The sequence below is a fragment of the Trichechus manatus genome, unplaced genomic scaffold (assembly GCF_000243295.1).
Source record: "Trichechus manatus latirostris isolate Lorelei unplaced genomic scaffold, TriManLat1.0 scaffold00035, whole genome shotgun sequence".
NCBI classification, from domain to species: domain Eukaryota; kingdom Metazoa; phylum Chordata; class Mammalia; order Sirenia; family Trichechidae; genus Trichechus; species Trichechus manatus.
In genome coordinates, this window is record NW_004443971.1 from 3570895 (window position 1) to 3594546 (window position 23652).

Sequence of the window (23652 nt, forward strand, 5' to 3'; positions counted from 1 at the left end):
AGTTTTCCTCAAACAGAGTTGTATCCAAGTGTTTGTCTTCAATTCCACTGATCCTGTCTTCCACTGTTTCAAATCTGCTTCTCAGCCCTTCTATGACACCGTCCATTTCTGAAATCTTGTTGTTTATCTTTTGGATTTCTAATTGTTGTCTTTGTATAATTTCTAGTTGTGAATTTATCTTGTCATTTTGTTCCTGCATTATTTTCCTGAATTCTTCCAATTTTTTGTCTGGATTTTCCATGAATTTGTCTATTTTTTCCTCATGTTTGTCAGATTTTTGCCTCAGCTCTTGGAGAATTCTGAGTATTAGAGATCTGAATTCCCTAACAGGTAGTTCTAGTGCATTTTCTCCCACTGGAGAGTCATCTGGTGTTTTATTTTGGAAATCTACTGGAACTATACTGTCCTGTTTTTGTAAATGTTTTGATATTTTATGCTGTCTTCGGGGCATTCAGTAGTTATTTTTCTCGTTTATTGATTGTAGATTTGTTTGTTTCGTCCCCTTTTTTAAAAAATTTGACTATGTCTGAGCAGGTGGACTGTGCGTTCCCTGTTGTTTGCTCATCCATGGGCACAATACCCTTCACCTCCTTCTCCAATTGGCAGGGCCAGTCACTCAGACATGGCACAACAGGGCACGTCCAGCCGAAGAGGAGCCACTGCGACGGGTTGCCCGTGGCACCCACCACAGCCACCAGAGTGGGTCGGTAATCAGTTCAGGGCAGGCTCCAGCAGGCCGCGCCCACGCTGCTAGGTGGTGCGATGTCAAGCGCACGGTGGAGGAAGGCAGAATGCAGCGGGGAGGCCGTCATGTGCAGACCAAAGATGGATACAAGAGAGAGGAGAGAGGAACAGGAGCCAAAAACATACAAACAAAAAAGAATGCTAGGGGAGCTTGCCATTGGAGTGGAGAGATGAGAGACCAGGACATGGAGAAAAACAGAAGGGGGAAGAGGAAGAAATGAAAACAAAAGAATGAAGAAAAAATAGGAAAGGTTAAAGAACCGCAAAGTTCCCAGGGATCCCACCAGTGCAGCCATGAGGTCCGGGGACGTCGCTCCCAGGTGCTGCAGCACAGCCTGGCTAGAAGGCACAGAGGCATACAACGCCAGGCATTCAGGGAACAGAAAGAGAAGGAAGATACAGAGAGACGAGAAACTGAGCAATGAAGAAAGACAAAAAGGGAAAAAGAGGGAAAAGAAAAAAAAACAAATTAAAAAAAAAAGAACAAGAAAGGCCCCCAAAAAACCAGAAAAAAAAAAAACAACAAAAAAGAAATGCTCTCAGGGATCCCTCTGCACGTCTTTGCAAGCCAAGGGGGAGGTCTCCTTGTCACACAGCACCGCCTGGCCAGAAAGGGCTCCCAACTCAAAAAAAGGAAAAGGAAACAAACAAACAATCAAAATAAATGACCGAACAAAAGTCCCAGGATCCCACCAGCACGGCAGCCCAGACCAGGAAGCAGCTCCACACTCGAACGGAGCTCCACAGCCCCTCAGGAAGAAGCAAAGATGGCGCACGGAGCCAGGTATTTGAGGGAAAGGAGGGGGTAGGTGGTGAGAGATAAGGAAGAAATCAAAACAAGGAGAGAAAAAGCAACAGTAGCAGTCAACAAATGGCACTCAGAGAGCCAGCTAGTGCGGGCTGGTGTTTCTCAGACAAGAGACTGTGTCCGCAGGAAGCAGAGGGGGTCGAGTGTGGATGAAGAAGGGTAGGGAGTGGGAAAGCATATATCACAAATTACCAGAGCTCTGCAGCCCCTCAGAAAGAAGCAAAGATGGCACACGGAGCCAGGATTTGAGCAAAAAGTGGGGGAGGTAGTGACAGGTAAGGAAGAAATCAAAAGAAGCGGAAAAAAGCAACACCAGCAGCCAGCAAATGGCACTCAGAGAGCCGGCCCATTTGGGTGTGTGGAATCCAAGCAGCCGGTGTTTCCCGGTCAAGAGACTGTGGCCGCGGGAAGCAGAGGAGGCCGAGTGGGGGGTGAAGAAGGGTGGGGGGTTGGAAAGCGTATACCGCAAATTACTGGTTGTTGTGTCTCCCGCTGGATGCTCCATGAGGCTGCTTTCTCATACCCCATTTGCTGGTCTCCAATAGGAGTCCAAGATGGCTGATCCGCGTTGTGTTAGCTGGTAGGGGACCTCTGCATGAATCTCTCCTTGCTCTCCGTTCTCTGTCAGTTTTCTCACTCCATTTAGTGCTTGGCTGAGTTCTTTATCTCTTCATTTGATTTTTTAGGGTTTCAGGATTGTTGTATTCTCTGTTCAGCTTAGTTTTTCGGATGTTTGCTGTGGAGGGATGGCATGGTGCTTCTGCCTAGAGCGCCATTTTGCCGGAACTCTCCTGTAAGCCTTCATCTCAAGTGAGAATAGCAGCACAATTGGAAGAGCGCAGTCAATGTCACTGAACTGTGCATGTAGAAATTTTTGAAATGGTGTATCTTTTGCTATGTGTATTTTCACCGAAAAAGAAGGTTGAGAAGTTAGAAGGTTGACATGTTGTGGGGTTGTTAACCAATGTCATAAAACAGTATGTGTACTACTATTTCATGAGAAACTATTGTTCTGTAAGCCTTCACCTAAAGTACAATAAAAATAAATAAATAAAGAAGGAATAAACAGTGTAGTCATAGAACTTCCATATGGAGAAGTTTAGGTGATATCAAGAAATAAAAGATCGACTTAAACTAACAAAAATAAAGGTGAATTTTTAGGTAACCACAGAGGAAATTAACAAACCGACACATCAAAATAAAAAAGAAGAAAAGCATATACACTCAGCAAACACAAAATCAACAATAATGAAAAAGACACAAAGATAATACATAAAGAAAAACGACTCAGCACACAAAATTAAGTTAAACGAAGAAACTGGCAACACCACAAAAATATTTAAATGACAGCAGTAAACACATACCTATCAATAATTATACTGAATGTAAATCGACAAAATGCACCAATAAAGAGACAAAGAGTGGCAGAATGGAAGAAAACATGATCCATCTATATGCTGCCTACAAGAGACACATCACAGACACAAAGACACAAACAAACTAAAACTCAAAGATAGAAAAAATATATCAGGCAAACCACAACCAAAAAAAGAGCAGGAGTGGCAATATTAATCTCTGACAAAAAAAACTTGGAAGTAAAATCCACCACAAAGGATAAGGAAGGGCACTATATAATGATTAAAGGGTCAATGCACCAGGAGGACATAACCTTGATAAATATTTATGCACCCAGTGACAGGGCTCCAAAATACATAAAACAAACTCTAACAGCATGGCAAAGAGAAATAGACAGCTCCAGAATAATAATAGGAGACTTCAGCACACCACTTTCGGTGAAGGACAGAACAACAGAAAGAAACTCAATAAAGATACAGAAGTACTAAATGCCACAATCAATCAACTTGACCTCATAGACATATTCAGAACACTCCACCCAACAGCAGCCAAGTATACGTTCTTTTCCAACGCACATGGAACATTCTCCAGAATAGACCACATTTTAGGCCACACAAAGTAAGCCTGAACAGAATCCAAAATATCAAAACATTCAAAAGTATCTTTTCTGACCATAAAGCCATACAACTAGAAATTAATAACGGAAACAGCCAAGGAAAAAAATCAAATATATAGAAAAGAACAACACCTTGCTCAGAAACTACTGGGTTATAGAAGAAATCAAGGACAGAATAAAGAAATTCATAGAACCAAATGAGAATGAAAACACATCTTACCATAACCTTTGGGACACAGCAAAAGTGGTGCTTAGAGGTCAATTTGTAGCAATAAATGCACACAATCAAAAAGAAGAAAGGGTCAAAATCAAAACATTAACCCTGCAACTCAAACAAATAGAAAGACAGCAGCAAAAGAAGGCCTCAGGAACCAGAAGAAAGGAAATAATAAAGATTAGAGAAGAAATAAATGAAATAGAAAATAGAAATAACAACTGAAAGTGTCAACAAGACCAAAAGTTGGTTCTTTGAAAAGACCAAAAAAATCGACAAACCACTGGCCAAACTGACAAAAGAAAAACAGAAGAGGAAGCAAACAACGTGAATAAGAAATGAGATGGGCGATATCACAACAGACCCAACTGAAATAAAAAGGATCATAACAGAAAACTATGAAAAATTGTACTCTAACAAATTTGAAAACCTAGAGGAAATGGACAAATCTCCAGAAACACACTACCTACCTAAACTAACACAGAGGTAGAAAAACTAAATAAACCCAAAACAAAAGAAGATAGTGAAGAGGTAATTTAAAAAAAAAAACTCCCAACAAAAAAAAATCCCCTGGCCTGGACGGCTTCACTGAAGAATTCTATCAAACTTTCAGAGAAGAGTTAACATCAGTACTACTCAAGGTATTGCAGAGCACAGAAAAGGAAGGAATATTCTCAAACTCATTCTATGAAGCCAGCATAACCCTGATACCAAAGCCAGGTAAAGACACCACAAAAAAAATTATAGACCAATATCCCTTGTGAACACAGACACAAAAATCCTCAAGAAAATTCTAGCCAATAGAAATCAACAGCATATCAAAAAAATAATTCATCATGACCAAGTGGTATTCATACTAGGTATGGAGGGATGGTTGAACATTAGAAAATCAATCAATATAATCCATCTCATAAATAAAACAAAAGATAAAACCACATGATCTAATCTATTGATGCAGGAAAGGCCTTTCACAAAGTCCAACACCCATTCATGATAAAAACTCTCAGCAAAATAGGAATAGAAGGGAAATTCCTTGACATAATAAAGGGCATTTATACAAAGCCGACAGCCAACATCATTCTAGATGGAGAGACTGAAAGCATTCCCTTTGAGAATGGGAACCAGACAAGGATGCCCTTTATCACCACTCTTATTTAACACTGTGCTGAAGGTCCTAGCCAGAGCAATAAGGCAAGAAAAAGAAATTAAGGGCATCCAAATTGGTAAGGAATAAGTAAAAGTATCTCTATTTGCAGATGGTATGATCTTATACACAGAAAACCCCAAAGAATCCACAAGAAAACTCTTGGAACTAATAGAAGATTTCAGCAAAGTATCAGGATACAAGATAAGCATACAAAAATCACTTGGATTCCTCTGCACCAACAAAAGGAAATCACCAAATCAATACCATTTACAATAGCCCCAAAGAAGATAAAGTACTTAGGAATAAATCTAATCAGTGACGTAAAAGACCTGTACAAAGAAAACTACAAAACACTACTGCAAGGAACCAAAAGAGACCTATATAAGTGGAAAAACATACCATGCTCATAGACAAGAAGACTCAACACTGTGAAAATGTCAATTCTACCCAAAGCAATCTACAGATACAATGTAATCTCGATCCAAATTCCAACGGCAATTTTTAACGAGATGGAGAAACAAATCAGCAACTTCATATGGAAAGGGAAAAGGCCCCACGTAAGTAAAGCATTACTCATGAAGAACAAAGTGGGAGGCCTCACACTACCTGATTTTAGAACCTATCATATCGCCACGGTAGTCAAAACAGCCTGGTACCAATAACAGATACATAGACCAATGGAACAGAATTGAGAACACAGATGTAAATCCACCCACCTATGAGCAGCTGATATTTGACAAAGTCCCAAAGTCCGTTAAACAGGGAAAAGAGAGTCTCTTTAACAAATGATGCCGGCATAACTAATTATATTTGTAAAAAAATGAAACAAGACCCATACCTCACACCATACACAAAAACTAACCTAAAATGGATCAAAGAACTAAATATAAAATCTAAAGCGATAAAGATCATGGAAGTAAAAATAGGGACAACACTAGGGGCTCTAATACATGGCATTAATAGTATACAAACCATAACTAACAATGCACAAACACCAAAAGAGAAACTAGATAACTGGGAGCTCCTAAAAATCAAACACTTATATTCATCAAAAGACTTCACCAAAAGAGTAGAAAGAGAACCTACAGACTTGAAAAAAAAATTTCGCTATGACATATCCACTAACAGTCTAATCTCTAAAATCTACAAGATACTGCAAAACCTCAACGACAAAAAGATAAATAATCCAGTTAAAAAACGGGCAAAGGATATGAACAGACACTTCACGAAAGAAGATATTCAGGTGGCTACCAGACACATGAAGAAATGCTTACGATCATTAGCCATTAGAGAAATGCAAATCATAACTACAATGAGATACCATCTTACCCCAACAAGGCTAGCACTAATCCAAAAAACAGAAAACAATAAATGTTGGAGAGGCTATGGAAAGATTGGAACACTTATGCACTGCTGGCAGGAATGTAAAATGGTACAACCACTTTGGAAATCGATTTGGCACTTCCTTAAAAAGCTAGAAATGGAAATACCATACGATACAGCAGTCCCACTCCTAGGAATACATCCTAGAGAAATAAGAGCCATCACACGAACAGACCAATGCACACCCATGTTGATCGCAGCATTATTCGCAACAGCAAAAAGATGGAAACAACCTGGGTGCCCATAAACAGACGAATGGATAAAAAAAATTATGGTACATACCCACAATGGGATACTATGCAACAGTAAAGAATAATGATGAATCAATCCTCGAAACATCTCACAACATGGATGAATCTGGAGGGCATTATGCTGAGTGAAATTAGCTGGTCACAAAAGGGCAAATATTGTATGAGACCACTATTATAAGAACTCAAGAAAAGCTTTAAATACAGAAAAAAGCATTGTTTGATGGTTACAAGGGTGGGATGGGAGGGGGAGGGGAATTCACTAACTAGATAGTAGACAAGGATCAATTTCGGTGAAGGAAAGGACAATACACAATACAGGGGAAGTCAGCACAACTGGACCAAAGCAAAAGCTAAGACGTTTCCTGGACACTTCGAAACACTTTGAGGGACAGAGGGGCTGGGGCTGGGGCCTGGGGACCATAGTTTTGGGGGACATCTAGGTCAACTGGCATAACAAAGTTTATTAAGAAAATGTTCTGCATCCCACTTTGGTGAGTGGCGTCTGGGGTCTTAAAAGTTTGCAAGTGGCCATCTAAGATGCATCAATTGGTCCCACCACTTGGAGCGAAAGAGAATGAAGAAAACCGAAGACCAAGGAAAATATCAGCCCAAGAGACTAAAGGACCACATAAACAAGAGACTTCACCAGCCTGAGACCACAAGAACTAGACAGTGCCCGGCTACCACCAATGACTGCTCTGACAGGGAACAAAACAGAGAGTCCCGGATGGAGCAGGAGAAAAGCGTGGAGCGGAACTCAAGTTCACTTAAGACCAAACTTAATCGTCTGACAGAGACTGGAGAAGCTCCTGAAACTATGACTTCTAGACACTCGGTTAACCCAGAACTGAAACAATTCCTGAAGCCCACTCTTCAAACATTAGACAGGACTATACACATGAGGAGTGTGTTCAATCAGATACACGAGACCAAATGGGCAGCTCCTGTCCAGAGGCAGAATGAGAAGGCAGGAAGGGAGATGAACTGATCAAATGGACACAGGGAACCCGGGGTTGAAAAGGGAAGTGTGCTGTCACATTTTGGGGGTTGCGACTAATGTCACAAAACAGTATGTGTATAAATTTTTGTATGATAAATTAACTTGAGGTGTAAACTTTCACCTAAAGCACAATAAAAAAATAAATAAAGTTTACAAATAAATAAATAAATGCCAAATAATTTTTTTAAGTTATGTATAATTTAAATACTCCTTGTTATGGATTGAATTGTGTCCCCTAACAGACATATGTAAAAGTCCTAACCCTGTATTTTAAATATGACCCTATTTGGAAACAGGGGTTTTCTTTTGTTATGTTAATGGAGTCATACCAGAGTAGGGTTGGTCCTAAACCAAATCACTTCTGAGTGGTGTCTTATAAACAGAGCAGGACACAGAGACACACAGTGGAAGAGAGACTCCATGTGAGGACCCATCTACAAGCAAAGGAACTCCGAAGATTGCCAGGAGACACCAGAAACTAGGCGAGAGGTCCACGGAAGGAATCAACACAGAGACCCTGATCTGGACTTTTAGCCTCCAGTACTGTGAGAAAATAAGTTCCTATTCTTTAAAGTCACTCGCTTGTGGTATTTTTTGTTACAGCAGCCCTAGGTAACCAAGACACTCCCTGAGAAATTAATAAAATTTGAAAAGCAACTAAATGCAATCAAAATGCACACAAAAAATTTAACTCATGTATATCCCACAAGAGATTTAGTGACAAAGGCAAACAAAACCTACTGATTGACTTTGGATGTGTAACAGGAAAGCCAGCACTTACATAGAGATAACGGCTGAGTAAAATTGAAACTGTTCTAAATTTAGGGACAAATGGGCACTCTGAAAAACACCAAGTAATAAAGGTAAAAGGAGCACATGCCTGCTGAAATCACAATGGCTTTCAAGAAAATTAAACAGGAGTGACAGTATTCTCACATATTTGGAAAAAACTAGTATTAAATTTTTGCTCTTTTCCACAGTCCAATTTGGTGAAACAGAAGCCTAGTTTGCAAAATATAAATTACATGCCTTTCCCAGGAAAAACAAGTCCAGACTAATTGTGTCTTCCCACATCACAATTTTCTCCTACTCTTATTCTTCTACCCACATAATTCTAAAGAGAAACATTTCTCCAAACCCAGAAAGGCTGAAAATGGAATGCTTAGATTGACTGGAGGAGGTCAGCTGGACTGGGTAAAAAGTCTAATTACAGAATATTTTAAAATACATACTCAAGCTTCTTAGAAGTGAGGATTGCGAGACTTTGGCTCACTTCCTTTGGACACGTCACAGGAAAGACCACTTGCTAGAAAAGGACATCATGTTTAGTAAAGTGAGTGTCAGTGAAAACAAGTGAAACCCTCAATGAGATGGACTGGCACAGCAGGCTCAACAACGGGCTCAAACATGTCAAAGATCATGGAGATGCTGCCGACCAGGCAACATTTCCTTCTGTTACATATAAGATCGCCATGAGTCAGAGCTGACTTGACTTAATAAGGACTTCCAAATCTGCACTAAAATACAATGTATCGGTTACATATCACTACATAACAAACCATCCTCACACACAGTGGCTTAAAACAACAATGGTTTATTATTTCTCACAATTCTGTGGGATGGCAATCTGGGCGGTTCTTCTACTAATCTAGAATCACTCATGAGACTCCAGTCACCATGCCACCGGGCAGAGGTCTCAGGTGAGCTCACTCCCATGGGTGGCATTTGGCCCTGGCCTTCAGCTGGATGTCTCACTTCTCCATGTGGGCTCTCAACCTCTGGCGGGCTAGACTAGGCTCCTTCACAGCCTGGTGGTTTCAGGATTCCAAGAGAAAAAAGGTAAGAGGTACAAGGTCTTACAAGGACCAGGCTCCAGAATTCAATGTTATCGCTTGGCCATATTTGATTGGCCAAAGCAAATCAAAAGGATAGCCCAGATTCAAGGGGGAGGAGCAAATAGATTCCATCTCTTCATCGTATCTTTAAAAAAGGGACACAATAAACCACACCACGTATATTATTAATTGCTACTAACAAAATCTGTTGAGTTAGTAGAATAACTGCATTTCATAATGGTCTTTATTTCATAAAACGTCACAAAGGCTCTCTCTCTCTATAAAACATGAAGTAATTATTTTCCCAGATCAGAATCTCAGAATCAGTGAAGACCTTATTGTCATCTGGTCTGATCTCCAGGCCGGTTTGGGAATCCCTCTTACCATAACCCATCTGACCATTTCCAGAAACATCACAAGAAAGGGAAACTCTTTCTAAGCAGTTCTGATTTGTTTTTTGTTTTTTAAATATGGGACGCTTCACAAATTTGCATGTCATCCTTGCGCACGGGCCATGCTAATCTTCTCCGTATCATTCCAATTTTAGTATAAGTGCTGCCGAAGCGAGCACTAAGCAGGTCTGATTTTTATTATGTTTGTTCCTTAGACTGAGTTGAAATCTGTCCCTCTATTTCCAAAACAATGTCTGTCACTAGTCCTATTCTACCTTCTGGAACTAAAGACACAGAGGCAATATAATGTAATAGGTTAGAAGGTGGCCCTGGAGTCAGAATGTCAAAGTTTGAACCCCAGCTTTGCCACTTTCCAGCTGTGTGACCTCAGGCAAGCTGCATAACTGCTCTGTACCTCAATTCCTTCTCTGTAAAATAGGCATAATAGCGACTACCTCATAGGATTGCTGTGAAGATTAGTTTGTAAAGTGATAGAGAAGTACCTTGGACATCGTAAGCTCTGAAATGTGTCTTCTTGTTGTACTAATGTTACTCCTATTATAATTATACTGAAAAAGCTTAACTATTCTTCCCAGTAATATTCCTTCAAATATTTGAAGATAATTACATGCCACCCACTTCATCCCAAGTCCCCTTCCTAGACAAACATCACAATTTGCTTCAAACATTCCTCTATCAGTTTGGTTCCCAGACCCTTTACCATTCTGTTTGTCAGCCGTCTCTTGATGGTACAGGTAAAGGTAGCTAGAACTGATACCAACGATCATGAAGATAGATGGAGCAGCCCGGGCAGCGTTTCATTCTGTTATACACAGGCTCGTCATGAGGTGGAGCTGACTCGACGGCAACTAACAGTGACAAACGTCTAAAACTGACCCAAGAACTCCAGATGTGACCAAGAAGGAAAGTAGGGCAAGACCATCACATTTCTTCTTTCAGAAACTATACTTCAAATAATGCAATCTTAGATCCATTTCTTCATTCAGCAAATATCACTGAGCTCCTACTGAGAACAAGAATAGTACTATTCGTGCTAAGACAAAATATAGAGATCCCATATGTGGCAGACAGAGTAACACCCTCCCCCACCCCAAAGATGTTCACATCTTTATCCCCGGAACCTGCAAATATGTTACCTTACATGGCAAAAGGGACTTTGCAGATGTGATTATTTTAAGGGTCTTGAGATGGGGAAATTATCCTGATTATCCGGGTGGGCCCAATGTAATCACAAGGTCTTATAAGAGGGAAGCAGGAGGATCAGAGACAGAGAGGAAACGTGACAATAGAGGCAAGAGGTTGACGCCATGTGCTCTGAAGATGGAGGAGGAGGCCAGGAGCAAATGCAGGCTGTCTCTAGAAGCCTGAAAGGCAGGGAGGTGAATTCTCGCCTGAAGCTTCCAAAGGAGTGCAGCCCCGCTGACTCGTCTTGGACTTCTGACCTCCCAAACCATAAGACAGTAAGTTTGCGGTGTTTTAAGACACCTAAGATTGTGGTAATTCGTTACAGCAACAATCGGAAACGAATATACTATCTTTTCCCTCAAGGAGTTCATGGCCTAGTGGGAGGAAAGCACCTAACTACTGTAAATGACTCGTATAAAATAAGATCATTTTTCATCAGGAAAGACCAATCACTAAAAAACGACATCATGTGTGCTAAAGCAGGGGGTCAGTGAAAACAAGGAAAATGCTCAATGGGCTCGAACGTACCCAAGACCATGGAGACGGCAGAGGACAGCGCAACATTGTGTGCTGTTATAAACAAGGTCGCTGTGAGTTGGAGCCGACTCGACTGTAACTATCAACAAACTGTAAACTTAAAATATATTCTTATAAGAAAACTAATCTGAAAATAGTATTCTGTAATCAAGTCTCAGCTTGGCATTTTTTTCCTTACATTCACATCAATCTTACCATCAAACACAACTCAATTTTTTTATATGAACTACCCTTAAACCAGATCTCTGCTGTAAAAGACAGGCAAAAAGGAATCAATTTTGGGACTGAGGAAATAAAAGATCTGGGCCCTTCCTCCACCCCACACCCAGGCTTCCCAAGTCCCTCTGGACAGAAAGGAACAGGACACCCAGAGATGCCTTGATCCCTTTTCGTCCTTCCCCCATCATCCAGCAAAAACGGGGGAGACCAGTGGAGTATCGTAGATGGCGGCTCACAGGCTTTTGGGACCCCAGATGTTGCTCACCGAGGGCGAAGGCCAAGGGCCAGAGAGGCATGCCTGTGAGCACAGCTGAGAAGATGCTGTCTTCACGGAAGAACTGTATCCTGAGCATTTCTGAATCTGAATTGTAACCTGTTACTTCCCTAATAAACTCCATAATCTTAGAGGAGGTCAGACGCCGCCCCCACGCCATTTTTACACTAGTCCAACTAATGCCAAAGCCTAGAAGCCACTCTGGTGAAGCCAAAGAGATTGCACCATCAACATGGGGTGAGTCTCAGCATTCGGTCCCCGCATGCTTGCTGCTGGCCTGGGGAGGAAGCTTTCAGGAAAATGAGAAAAATAAGGACCAAGCAGACAGCAATCTGAAAGACTGCAGGCTGGGTTGTGAGGTGAAGGCCTGTCTGAACATGGAGCCACAAAAGAAATGGAGCAGAGGGGCAGAGAAAGAAATTGGGTCCTGATGACATCGTTTGAGTCCTGGATTTTAAAGACACACAAGTCAATAAATTCCTTTTTTTTTTTTGCTTAAAAAAAAAGGAATCAATTTCATGTGCAACCTAATTTGAAAAAGTCACTGATGTGATATTAGATCTCTCCCCTGAAAATTCTCAATAATCTATTTTAAGCCTTTTTAATCACCAAGAATCATGCTCACTACATCTTATGCTCTCAGATTTGGAGCATCAGAAATAACAAAATGTTTTATAATATATTTTAAGTAAACTTTTTATTACAATATACATTAAAAAAAACTTGAAAGGGTTTCAAAATTAAACTCACCCAAGTAACCACCACTCAGGTTAAAAATCTAATGCCTCAGAAGCCCACTTCTGTTCTTTCCAACTATTCTGGCTGCTATCACAATTCAGTTTTGCCTGTTTTTTTATTTTTGTTGTTGAGAATATACACAGCAAAACATATACCAATCCAATAGTTTCTTCATGTACCATTTGGTGACACCGTTTACATTCTTCAAGTTCTGTAACCATTCTCACCCTCCTTTTCTGAGTTGTTCCTCCCCCATTAATATAAACTCACTGCCCCCTAAGGTTCCCATCTAATCCTTCCAGTTACTGTTGTCAGTTTGTTCCCATACAGATGGATCTTGAAAGAGCGCAATGCTCAAGGCAGGCATTTTTCACTAGTTAAGCTAAACAATTGTTTGGTTTTAAGACCTCAGAGGATATTTTTGGTTTAAGGTTTACAGTTTTGCCTGTTTTTAAACACTCATGTAAATGGAATCACACAGCAGTTACACTTTTATGTCTGCCTTCTTTTCACTCAGCTTTATGTTTGGGAGACTCACCCAAGTTTTTGTGTGAGGTAATTTAGCATCCCATTGTATAAACAATTTATTTGTCCATTTACCTACTATTGGTGAACATCTGGATTGTTTCCAGTTTGGGGCTACTATGAGTAATACTGCTATGAACATTTTTGTACATGTCTTTTGGTGCACATACGTATGCCTTACTGTTGACTTACTAATCACGGGGGATGTGTATGGGCAGCTTTCGTAAATGATGCTGAAAAATGGGTTTCTAAAGTAGCTGTATTAATTTTTACAGTTGTCACCAATGTATGAGCATTCCAGTTTATCCATAGTCTAATCAGTACTTAGCAGACAGTCTTTTTAATCTGACAAGTATGTAGTGGTACCTCCTTATAGTTTTAATTTACATTTCCCTAACTACTAATGAGGTTGATCACTTTATCACGTTTATTAGAAATCTAGAGCTCCTCTTTTATGAAGCGTCTCTTGTCCATTTTTCTACAGGGATGTCCATCTTTTTCTTAATGATTTGTAGAAGTTCTTCATATAACCTGAGTATGGGTTTATCGGTTATACGTATTACAAATACCTTCTCCTATTCTGTTGTACTTGTCTTTTCACTCTCTTTATAGAATCTTTAGATGAACAGAACATGTTCTTTTCAATCTTTTCCTTTATAATCAGTGCTTATGTGTCCTATTCAACAACTTTGGACTGTCCCAAAGTCATAAAGATATTTTCCCTTGCTTTCTTCTAGAAGCTTTATTGGTTTATCTTTCACAATTAGGTGGGATATATCTTGGTTAATTTTTATATATGCAATGAGGTGGGTGATCAAGATTCATTTTGTCCATGTGGATATGAAAATGGCCTAGCATCATTTATTGAAAAGGCCATCCTTTCTCCACTGCACTGCAGTGTAACCTCTGCCATAAATCAAGAGATCACATACATATAAGCCTGTTTACGAATTCTCTACTTAGTTTCATGGTTTAGCCTTGTGCCAATACACACTGACATAATTACATAATGATCTAGTACCTTAAGTCTTCCAACTTCACTCTTCTTAGATTCTGTACAATTTTTGTATAAAATGTAAAACCAACTTATCAGCTTCTATTTTTTTAAAAATCTGCTGAGGTTTATATTGGAATTGCATTGAATCTCAGATTTATTTGAGGAGCAGTGACATCTTTACACTAGTAAGTCTTCCAATCCATCAACATGACATGCCCTTCATTAATTTAAATCTTCTTTCTCTCAATAATGTTTTGTAATTTTTATAGTGTGGCAGTCTTGTTCATCTTTTGTTAGATGTATTACCAGATGTTTAATGTTTTTGATAAGCACTGTAAATTCTATAATTTTAAATTCTCATTTTTTCACTGTCTGTTGCTGGTGTATGATTTTTGTATTTTGACCTTGTATGCAGTGACTGTACTAAATTTCTACATTCATTCTAAAATTCTGACTGAAATTTCTTTTGGATTCTCTATATACATGACCATGTAATGTGCAAATAATAACAATTACATTTCTTCCTTTCCAATCATTTTTTTTCTTGCCTTATTGCACTAGCTAGGACCTCCAACTCAATGTCGAAGAGAAGCAGCGATAGAAAGCATCCTTGTCTCATTATTTTAATACTTCATTATTAAGTATGATGGTTGCTGTAGGTTTTCTTGGTAAATATTTTTTATCAGAGTAAGTAAATTCCTTTCTATACATAGCTTGCAAAGAGTTCTTGTCATGAACGTGTACTGTCATTGTTGTTGGGTGCTGTCGAGTAAATTCCAAATCATAGTTACCCTATAGGACAGAGTAGAACTGCCCCATTGGGTTTCCTAGGCTGTAATCTTTATGGAGCAGATCACCAGGTCTTTTCTTCCACAAAGCAGCTGGTGGGTTTGAATCACTGACAGTTTGGTTAGCAGCCGAGCGCTTAACGATGGCACCAACAGGGCTCCTTGAATAGGTACTAAATTTTAACAAATAATTTGTCTCCTTTATGCTTTATATATTGAACGTATTGCTTTTCTAATATTAGACAAAGTTTGTATTCCTGGAATAAACCCAACTTGGTTATGATTTATTATCCCTTTTATAGATTGCTAGGCTTGATTTACTAAGGCATTGATTTTACATTATTTAATCATTTTTTGGTGAGAGTTTGAGCTATAATTTTCTTGTAATGTCCTTGGCAAGCTTTGGCATCAAGTTTTAATGCTGGCCTCATAAAAGAAGCTGGGAAGCATTTCCCTTCTTTTTCATTTTTTACAAACATTTGGAAAATTTCACTAGTGAAGCCATCTGGACCTGGAAATTTTGCTATAAAGAAATTTTTAACTACAAATTCAATTTCTCTAATACACATAGGACTATTCAGATTTTCTAGTTCTCATATCTTGGGTAAGGTGTTTTATTCTAAAAACTTGCCCATTTCATCAGAATTTAAAAATTTATTACCATAAAATTGTTCATAACATCTTATGATCTTTTTAAATGTCTGTGGGATATGTAGTGCTAACTCCTTTTTCTTCCCTGACACCAGTAACGCCATACATCATCAAGGTTCATTTCCACCCACAAAAAGAAAAAGGCTGTCATGCACTATATGACATGTATCACTATTACAGAAGTTCTTCCAGCAGAATTACCCATAGAAGGAATATGTAGGTAGAGTATGTAAACAATTCAGCAATTCCCTCTCAGCTGCTTTTATCACCAGAAACAACTGTGAACCTGAGCAAAAGAGCAGTAACTGAAGGAGAAGGTGGCACTTTAGGGTAGCCAGAAGGAGCCCTGGTGGCACAGTGGTTAAGCACCCAGGTGTTAACTGAAAGGTTGGTGGTTTGAACCCACCAGGCGCTCAGGATGAGAAAGATGTGGCAGTTGGCTTCTGTAAAGATTATAGTCTTGGAAACCCTACTGGGCAAGTTCTACTCCTTCCTATAGGGTCGCTATGAGCCAGAATTGTCTTGACAGCAATAGGTTTGTGCTGGTTTGAGGCTGACCAGCAAGAACTCAGAAGAAAAAATAATTTCTAAGCAGGGCTCAAGGAGTCCCTGGGTGGCGCAAATGGTTAAACACTCGACTTCTAACCAAAAGGCTAGCCGTTCAAGTCCACCCAGAGGTGCCTTGGAAGAAAGGCCTGGAGATCTCCTTCAGAAAAATCAGCCACGAAAACCCTATGGAGCACAGTTCTACTCTGACACACATGGGGTGCCGTGAGCCAGAGTTGGCGCAACAGCAACTGGTCAGAGTCCCTAGGTGGTACAATGGTTAAGCACTCTGCAACTGATGGAAAGGTTGGCAGTCTGAACCCACCCAGAGGCGTCTCGGAAGAAAGACTTGGCAACCTACTTTCAAAAGGTCACAGTTATGAAAACCCAATGGAACACAGCTCTACTCTGCAACACATGTCGCCATGAGTCGATCTACAGCAACTGGTTTGGGTTTTTTCTTTTTTTTTTTTGAAGCAGGCTCATAACCTAGGATATCCAGTACCACCACCCTTAACCCCTACCTACTAAGGAGGTAAAATTCAGGGGCCCGCGAACTTATAAATTTTCACTAACCTCTAACTGAAATTAAGTAATTCATCTGATTATGAATGCTGACAACAAACCACAGTAGGAAGAGCAATGTGGGTGACTATGTCACCAATAAAAATAACAGATACTTTCACATCACACTGCAGCTGTTACAGATATCAAAAAATATCATTTACATGGGTAGTCACCACTGAAATTACAGGAGTTATTTGGTCCATGGTCTTGTTATTTAATATAGTAATAACGTAGAATACTCTATCACAAATTCATTTTTACACTATTTTGATAACTTTGTTTCAATATAATTTGTAATTCTATTTTTTTTAATGCCTTTTAAAACATATGGCATTGGCTTCACCAGATTCCAAATAGGTCCATGGCACCAAAAAACAAGGTTAAGGACCCTTGCATAGTAGCAAGGATCTCACCCAGGGCAGCAAACTCCAATGCAACATTTAAGGAGCATGTCCTCTTGGGCCAGGCCCTGGGCTGGAAGCAAGAAGACACACAGGTGCAACAGGTCCATCATGCTGACTAGTTCCTGCTGTTATCTACAGAGCTCCCACCAACATTTAGCTCCCCACAAAAATGACTGCTTTCTTCAGAGACCTAGCCTTCACCCTAGGTTAGTCCATCTAACCTACCGCCCAAGGAGAAAGCCAAGTAAACAGTAGATGGAGCGCAGGCCTTGATCCAGAAAGAAGACTCCAAACCTCAGCCCTGACACAGGCTAGTTGGTGCTCTGCCACCCCCATAAGCCTTCCTTTATTCAGCTGTGAAAAGGGACAACACTACCCCATTTCCCAGTTCTGGTAAAGTTTAGAAATAATGTATCTAAAGCACATGACAAGCACATCGTCCCCATTATTAGTAATTTAATCTTTCAGGTCAGAACACTTAACAGGGACCGCGAGCAAGAAAAAAGGAGGAGGCAAAGTGACAGGGAAGATGTAACATGAGGTATGGAAGGGGAAAAATCATTACTTAGTATTCTAAGTCCAGTACAAACCCCACTACCTCCTTGATGAAGCCGTCCCTTCCCTCTCTCCTTATGATCCCATACCACTTAGCGATCACATTGAAGTAGGCACCCAGCTCTACCCATGAATCATGACTGACTGACTGGATGGGGAATACAAAACGGAAGGGCAGAAAGAATGAGTCTCACCCTGCATAACGCAAACCGCCAAGGATGCCAAGCCCTCAGCCCTGATTCAAGAGAAGTGAACGCAGTAAGCAGCATATTTCTTTATACCAAAGCCGTCCCTAGGGGCCCTTTCCTCTCTTTGGTAGGGACAGAGGGGAGGCGGGCTTTTCCAAACAAGGCTTGGTGCCACCTGAAGGCTAGACTCAGAAGTGCTGAGGGTAACTGAGTCCCAAGAGTACAAGGCAAGCGTCTCTAACTTTGGGGTCCCTGGAGTCGCAACCGGCAAGCAGGGTACTCCTAACACACCTAAGGGGACCAGAGTTAGCAATTCCCTGCAACAGGGCCGGAACCTGGGGACGAATCCAAGGAGCAGGGACGAGGGCAGGAGCGCGCGTGGATTCGGCCTAGCCCCGCCGGCCGGGTGGGCTGGAACCCCGCCACGGCGCCCCCCAGCACTGCCTTTGCCCCGGCGCCAGCGCGCGCGGCCCCCGCCGCCTTTGTCTGCTCGGCGGTACTGGGCGTTTCCTCCGTCCCGCCCTCGGGCGCGCACAAGGGGATCAGGTTAGGGAACGCAAAGCGTCTTCTGCATTTCTTTTTTCAACAGAGCAAACCAAGCAAAGAAGTGAAAACCTAACCCCCCAGCAGCCGTACGGTCACCAGCTACCAACCTCCGGGCTGTCCCCGGCGGCGGCGGCGACGTTCACGCGCGCCACGAGTTCCCAACAACCCTCTCTCTGCACTTCCGAGTCCCGCGGCGGCGGCAGGCTTTGCCCAGGACGCGCCTCTTTCCCCGAGAGCCCTCTTTGGAGGCGCGTCCCCCGCGCGCGTCCTGGGAGCACGCGCCCGCCGCCGTGCCCGCGCGCCCTCGGCGCCAGGCGGCGGAGCTGGGGAACAGGCCGCGCGGCTGCGGCGAGAGGTGCAGGAGGTCGGCGGGCCTCTCGGAATCCTGTGCTTTGCGCGGTCCAGCAGGGCCCCGACACTGCTCACCCCCTCGGTCCCGGTTCCTGCACTGAGCTGCGCGCACAGACCTCTCCCCCGACTCTCTGGTTAATGCAGGTCTAGGGCTGCCTGCGGATTTGGAGGCGGGAGTTACCTGAAACTCAAGATGGGCTGGGCCCTTCTGGATCCAACACCAGTGGTCCCCACGTACGTTTTGTAGGAGAGAGGAGGTAGCTTGGTGGGGTGGGAAGAGGGCGGGCTTAGCAGCCTGACTGCATCACGAGCTTGCTTTGTGAACTTAGACCCTGTGAGCCTGCCTGTCCTCCTCTGAAAAACGGAAATAAGTTTCCCTGCTTTCTTCAGGAATTAGAGTGAAGATCAAATGGGATGAGCTTTGTGAACTGTAAAGCAACTTACAAAGCTTATCACTACTGCAAAATGTATACCAATATGATTCTGAATGAGTTGTTATAAGAGTGGAAGATCTGAAGCTGCCTCAGGGAATGTAATTAGGGCAGTGACTTTATGCCAACTGCTGCTGTTCGGAAGCCTCAGCGCTGAGCTAAGGGACCGTCTCGCCGGAGTTCCACAGACCCGTCTCAGCAGGAGAATCGCCTGGGCTCTTGCTAAAACGCAGGCTTCTGGCTCTCCTGGGGACAAACGAATGAGGCGCCCCGGAGGAGGGGTCTCTCAGGCGGTTCTACGCTCAGGTGAATGTGACATGCTCCCTTAGTTTGCAGGAAAATACAGAGGCTGTGCTCCAAGAAGGTTAATTTAGCACCCATTGTAATAGTCCAGGAGATTATTTTCCTCTTGCAAAGGCATCTGGGAAACCAGAGTGTAAACTCTGAGACCTGAAACTATCTTTTCTTTCAGCTACCCCTACTCCGACCCCGAACACGTACTACAAGATGGCGTTAAGTAGCAGGCGCTAATAAACTAATCCCACATAGGATTGCCAGATTTAGCAAATAAAAATACAGGACTCTCAGTTAAAATTGAAATTTCAGATAAACAATAAATAATTTTTTAATGTTTAAGTATTGTCCCTGCAATATTTGGGGCATGTTTATGCTAAAAAGAAGTTATTTGTTGTTTATCTGACGTTCTAATTTAACTAGGCATCCTGCATTTTATCTGGCCACTCTTGCCCCAAGGCACTTTGGCAGAGGAAGTGGTGGAGCAAAAACTCAGGTTAGGTAGTCAGACAGGGATGATATAACAGCTCCTACAGGGTTGCTATGAGTTGGAATAGACTGGACGGCAACCGTTTTCGTGTTTTGGGTTTTATTGGACAATAATGTGTGACCACAGTCATTTACACTTAACACCATTCTACACACACATACACGCGTGTGCTTGCACACACATGCACACACATAACCTACTCACCTGAAAACAAAGTAAAGACAAATTTAATCACAGTAAATGAAACACCACCACTCGTTGGTCAGTTTGTGGTACTGTGATAGTTTGCAGGTTGCTATGGAGCTGGAAGCTATGCCATCAGTATTTCAAATACCAGCAGGGTTACCCATAGTGGACAGGTTTCAGAGGAACTTCCAGACTAAGACAGACTAGAAAGAAAGGCCTGGTGATCTACTTCCAAAAATTAGCCAATGAAAACCTTACGGATCACAACAGAATATTGTCCAATATAGTTGTGGAAGATGAGCCCCATAGTCGAAATACACAGTGGCCAAAATAATTAACTCAAGTGTACCAAGGATCATGAAGATGGTGCAGGATCGGGCAACGTTTCATTCTGTTATAAATAAGGTCACCATGAGTCAGAGGCAATTCAAGGACAGCTAACAACAACAACGAATTAGAAACATCAATTATATCAAAATAGCCGAAATTGAAAGGTAAGCAATAGACTGGGGAAGTATTTGCAGCAAATATGACACAGTATTTAGATTTAGTTATAGATTTATACAATTAATAATAAAACATGTTAAGCCGATTATAGATGAGCAAGACAAGTGAAAAGACAATCTACCATAAAAGGGGGAGGGGAGAATACAATTAGGAAACAAATATATTGCAAAATGTTCAAAGAAATACAAATAAAATAACACAGTTTTTCACATATAAAGTTGGCAAAAAAATTCATAAATGACATTGAAGACTGACAGGGTGCTGTGAGGTGGGCACTTACAAGTTTTAGGTAAGTAGACAGTTTGACAATATCAAAACCCTTAAAAATGTCCAAATGTTTTTATTTTGAATTTTATTTATGGGAATAAATCCAAAGCAAATAATCCATAATGTGCAAAATGCTCTTCATGTTAGTGACGTTTTAATTTATACCATAATACAGAAAACACCACCCTGGAAACTCCTTAAATATCCAAAAATAGACAAATGGAAGTTAAACCAACTTTATACACTCTGTGATATATATGCAACTCTTTAAAATAATGATTACTATACATATGTAATATGACCATAACTATATATTTTTTAAATCTGTGCATGGAAAACTGACTAGAAAGGCAATAAACAAAAACACTAATTATGACTGAGTTTGGGTAGTAGAATTGCTTCATTCTAACATTTCCACATTTTTATTGAGCATAAATTTTATAATGGAAAATATTAATGTGGCATCCCCTAAAAACAAAGGAAAAGAATTTTATTACCATAGAGTTAGTTTTAGGGACTCTGGAATCCTACTACGGAATGCTAAGACTATCCAAATATTAAAAGCTCCTTAAAACATTTTCCCTGAATATAAAGAAGCTCTGAATGTTATTTGTTAACCTAGAAACTATTCATAGCAGATTCTTAGTTCTACACTGGATCTTTTAAAGGCCAGAGTTTGGAGTGGAAGGAATGGACTGTGGGACACAAAGTTCCTCTTGGGGGTTAAAAAAAAAAAAAAAAAAAAAACAGTTACTGTTGAGTCAGTTCTGACTCATGGAGACCCCATACGTGTCAGAGTAGAAATGTGCTCCATAGGGTTTTCAAGGCTGTGACCTTTCAAAAGCAGATCACCAGGCCTTTCTTCCAAGGCACCTCTGGCTGGGTTCAAACCACCAATCTTTTGGTTAGTAATCAAGCACTTAACTGTGCCTCCCAGAGCCACTTCTTGGGAGTTAGAGATAAGGTAATTGGAGTAATCTGATGTCAGAATCTAAACACCAAGAGAAACGTTGCTTCTTGGTGAGGAGGGGATGAGACAGAGGGTTTTGTCTCCCTGTCTTTCATGCTTCACACACTGGCAGAAGTGTTCGACCTTCCAAGGTCTCTGCTGTCTTCGAGCAGAAGTATCAAACCCTGGGACTCCCTGACTTGGAGCGGGAGCGGCCAGCCCTGGGGCCAAACGTGGTCAGAGCCGCCTTGGCTTAGAAGGGTTCTGTCCTCACCTTACAGTCAAGCCAGAGAGAGTCCTGCAAACCAGGGCTAGAGTAAATTGAATAAAATTGATAATTGAGGTTAAAAGAGGGAACCAATTTGTGTCTTGGCATGTATTTCTATAAAAGCAAAAATATCTAAATTACTATGTAAATATGGGTAATTAATGGTCAGTCACTCGTTACAGCATCATTTTAATTATGCCATTAATCAGGCACCTGCCTGGGTGTTTTCTCTTTCACCCTCTCAGCAGGGCCTGAGTATCCCAGCAGGCAGGGCGTTCTACCCTGAGCACCTGGTAGTCACTCTCCAGACTACAGGACTAGTGCTTGGGGCATTAACCAGGCTGACTCCTCTTTGTAAATTCAACCATGACTCAGTCATAGAAATTATAGTCATTCAACAGAAGCACAAATGGTTGTTAATTGATAAAGGAAGGCTTAAAGACAAAAAAGTGAGTTGCTAATTATGAAATTTCAGGCACAAGCAATAATGGGAAGCTATTCCAAAGGATTAAAGGACCTTCCCAGTCCTCACCACCTGGCACAGGCTCTTGTCTGCTCCACCTATGAGGACGTCAGCCCTGGTTTTGGGTGATTCTCAACAGATGACATTAAACTAGCATTTGTCCAGAATCTATACCCAGCTCAAAAGTGAATGCTGGCTCAGATTTTTTAAAAAGTGAAAAAAGACTTGTCTGGAAGACAGTTTCAGTATAGCTGGGGATTCACCAAATACACACAAATCAATTAGGAAGCAATAAGCAGACTTAAAATAATATGGACTCATATCAGTAGCCTAAACTATGCAGAGCACAATCCAACGTTACCTCCTTGAGAAACCTTCTCTGCCCACTCTAACAAAATTAACTCCTGCGCACTCACTTTTTCCATACGTTATCCTTTTTTTATCAATAATATTTTATTGTGTTTAAGGTGAAAGTTTACACAGCAAATTAGATTCCCTTTAACAATTTCTACACAAATTATTCAGTGATACTGGTTACATTCTCCACAATGTGTCATTGTTTTCACTCATTCTGTTCTGGTTGTACCATTTCCAGTACTCTAGTTTCCCTGCCCCTTACCTTCTCACTTTTGCTTTAGAATTAATTTTTGCTTATTTGGTCTCATACAGATGATTGTTTAAAGGAGCTCATTACTCACAGGCGATAGTCTCTTTTTATGAGCCAATCTGTTATTTAGCTAAAAGGTGACCCCAAGGGATCATTTTGGTTTAAGGTTTAAAGCATATCTCAGCACAGTGGTCTGAGGGAGTCTTTTAGTCTCCACCAGTCCAGTAATTCTGGACTTTTAAAAAGAGTTTGAGTTTTGTTCCCCATTTTTCTCCCGTTCTATCAGGATCCATCTATTGTGGCCCTGATCAGAAAGGTTGGTAGTGGTAGCCAGGCACCATCTAGTTCTCCT

The 23652-nt window shown here is 41.2% G+C and overlaps 1 non-coding gene across 1 annotated transcript; it reads right to left on the minus strand.

The window, feature by feature from the left end:
- Positions 1-9818: 9818 nt before the first annotated feature.
- Positions 9819-9925, minus strand: LOC111820388 (U6 spliceosomal RNA). The gene has a single exon (XR_002823941.1). It is a non-coding gene; the product is annotated as a U6 spliceosomal RNA (small nuclear RNA).
- Positions 9926-23652: the final 13727 nt, after the last annotated feature.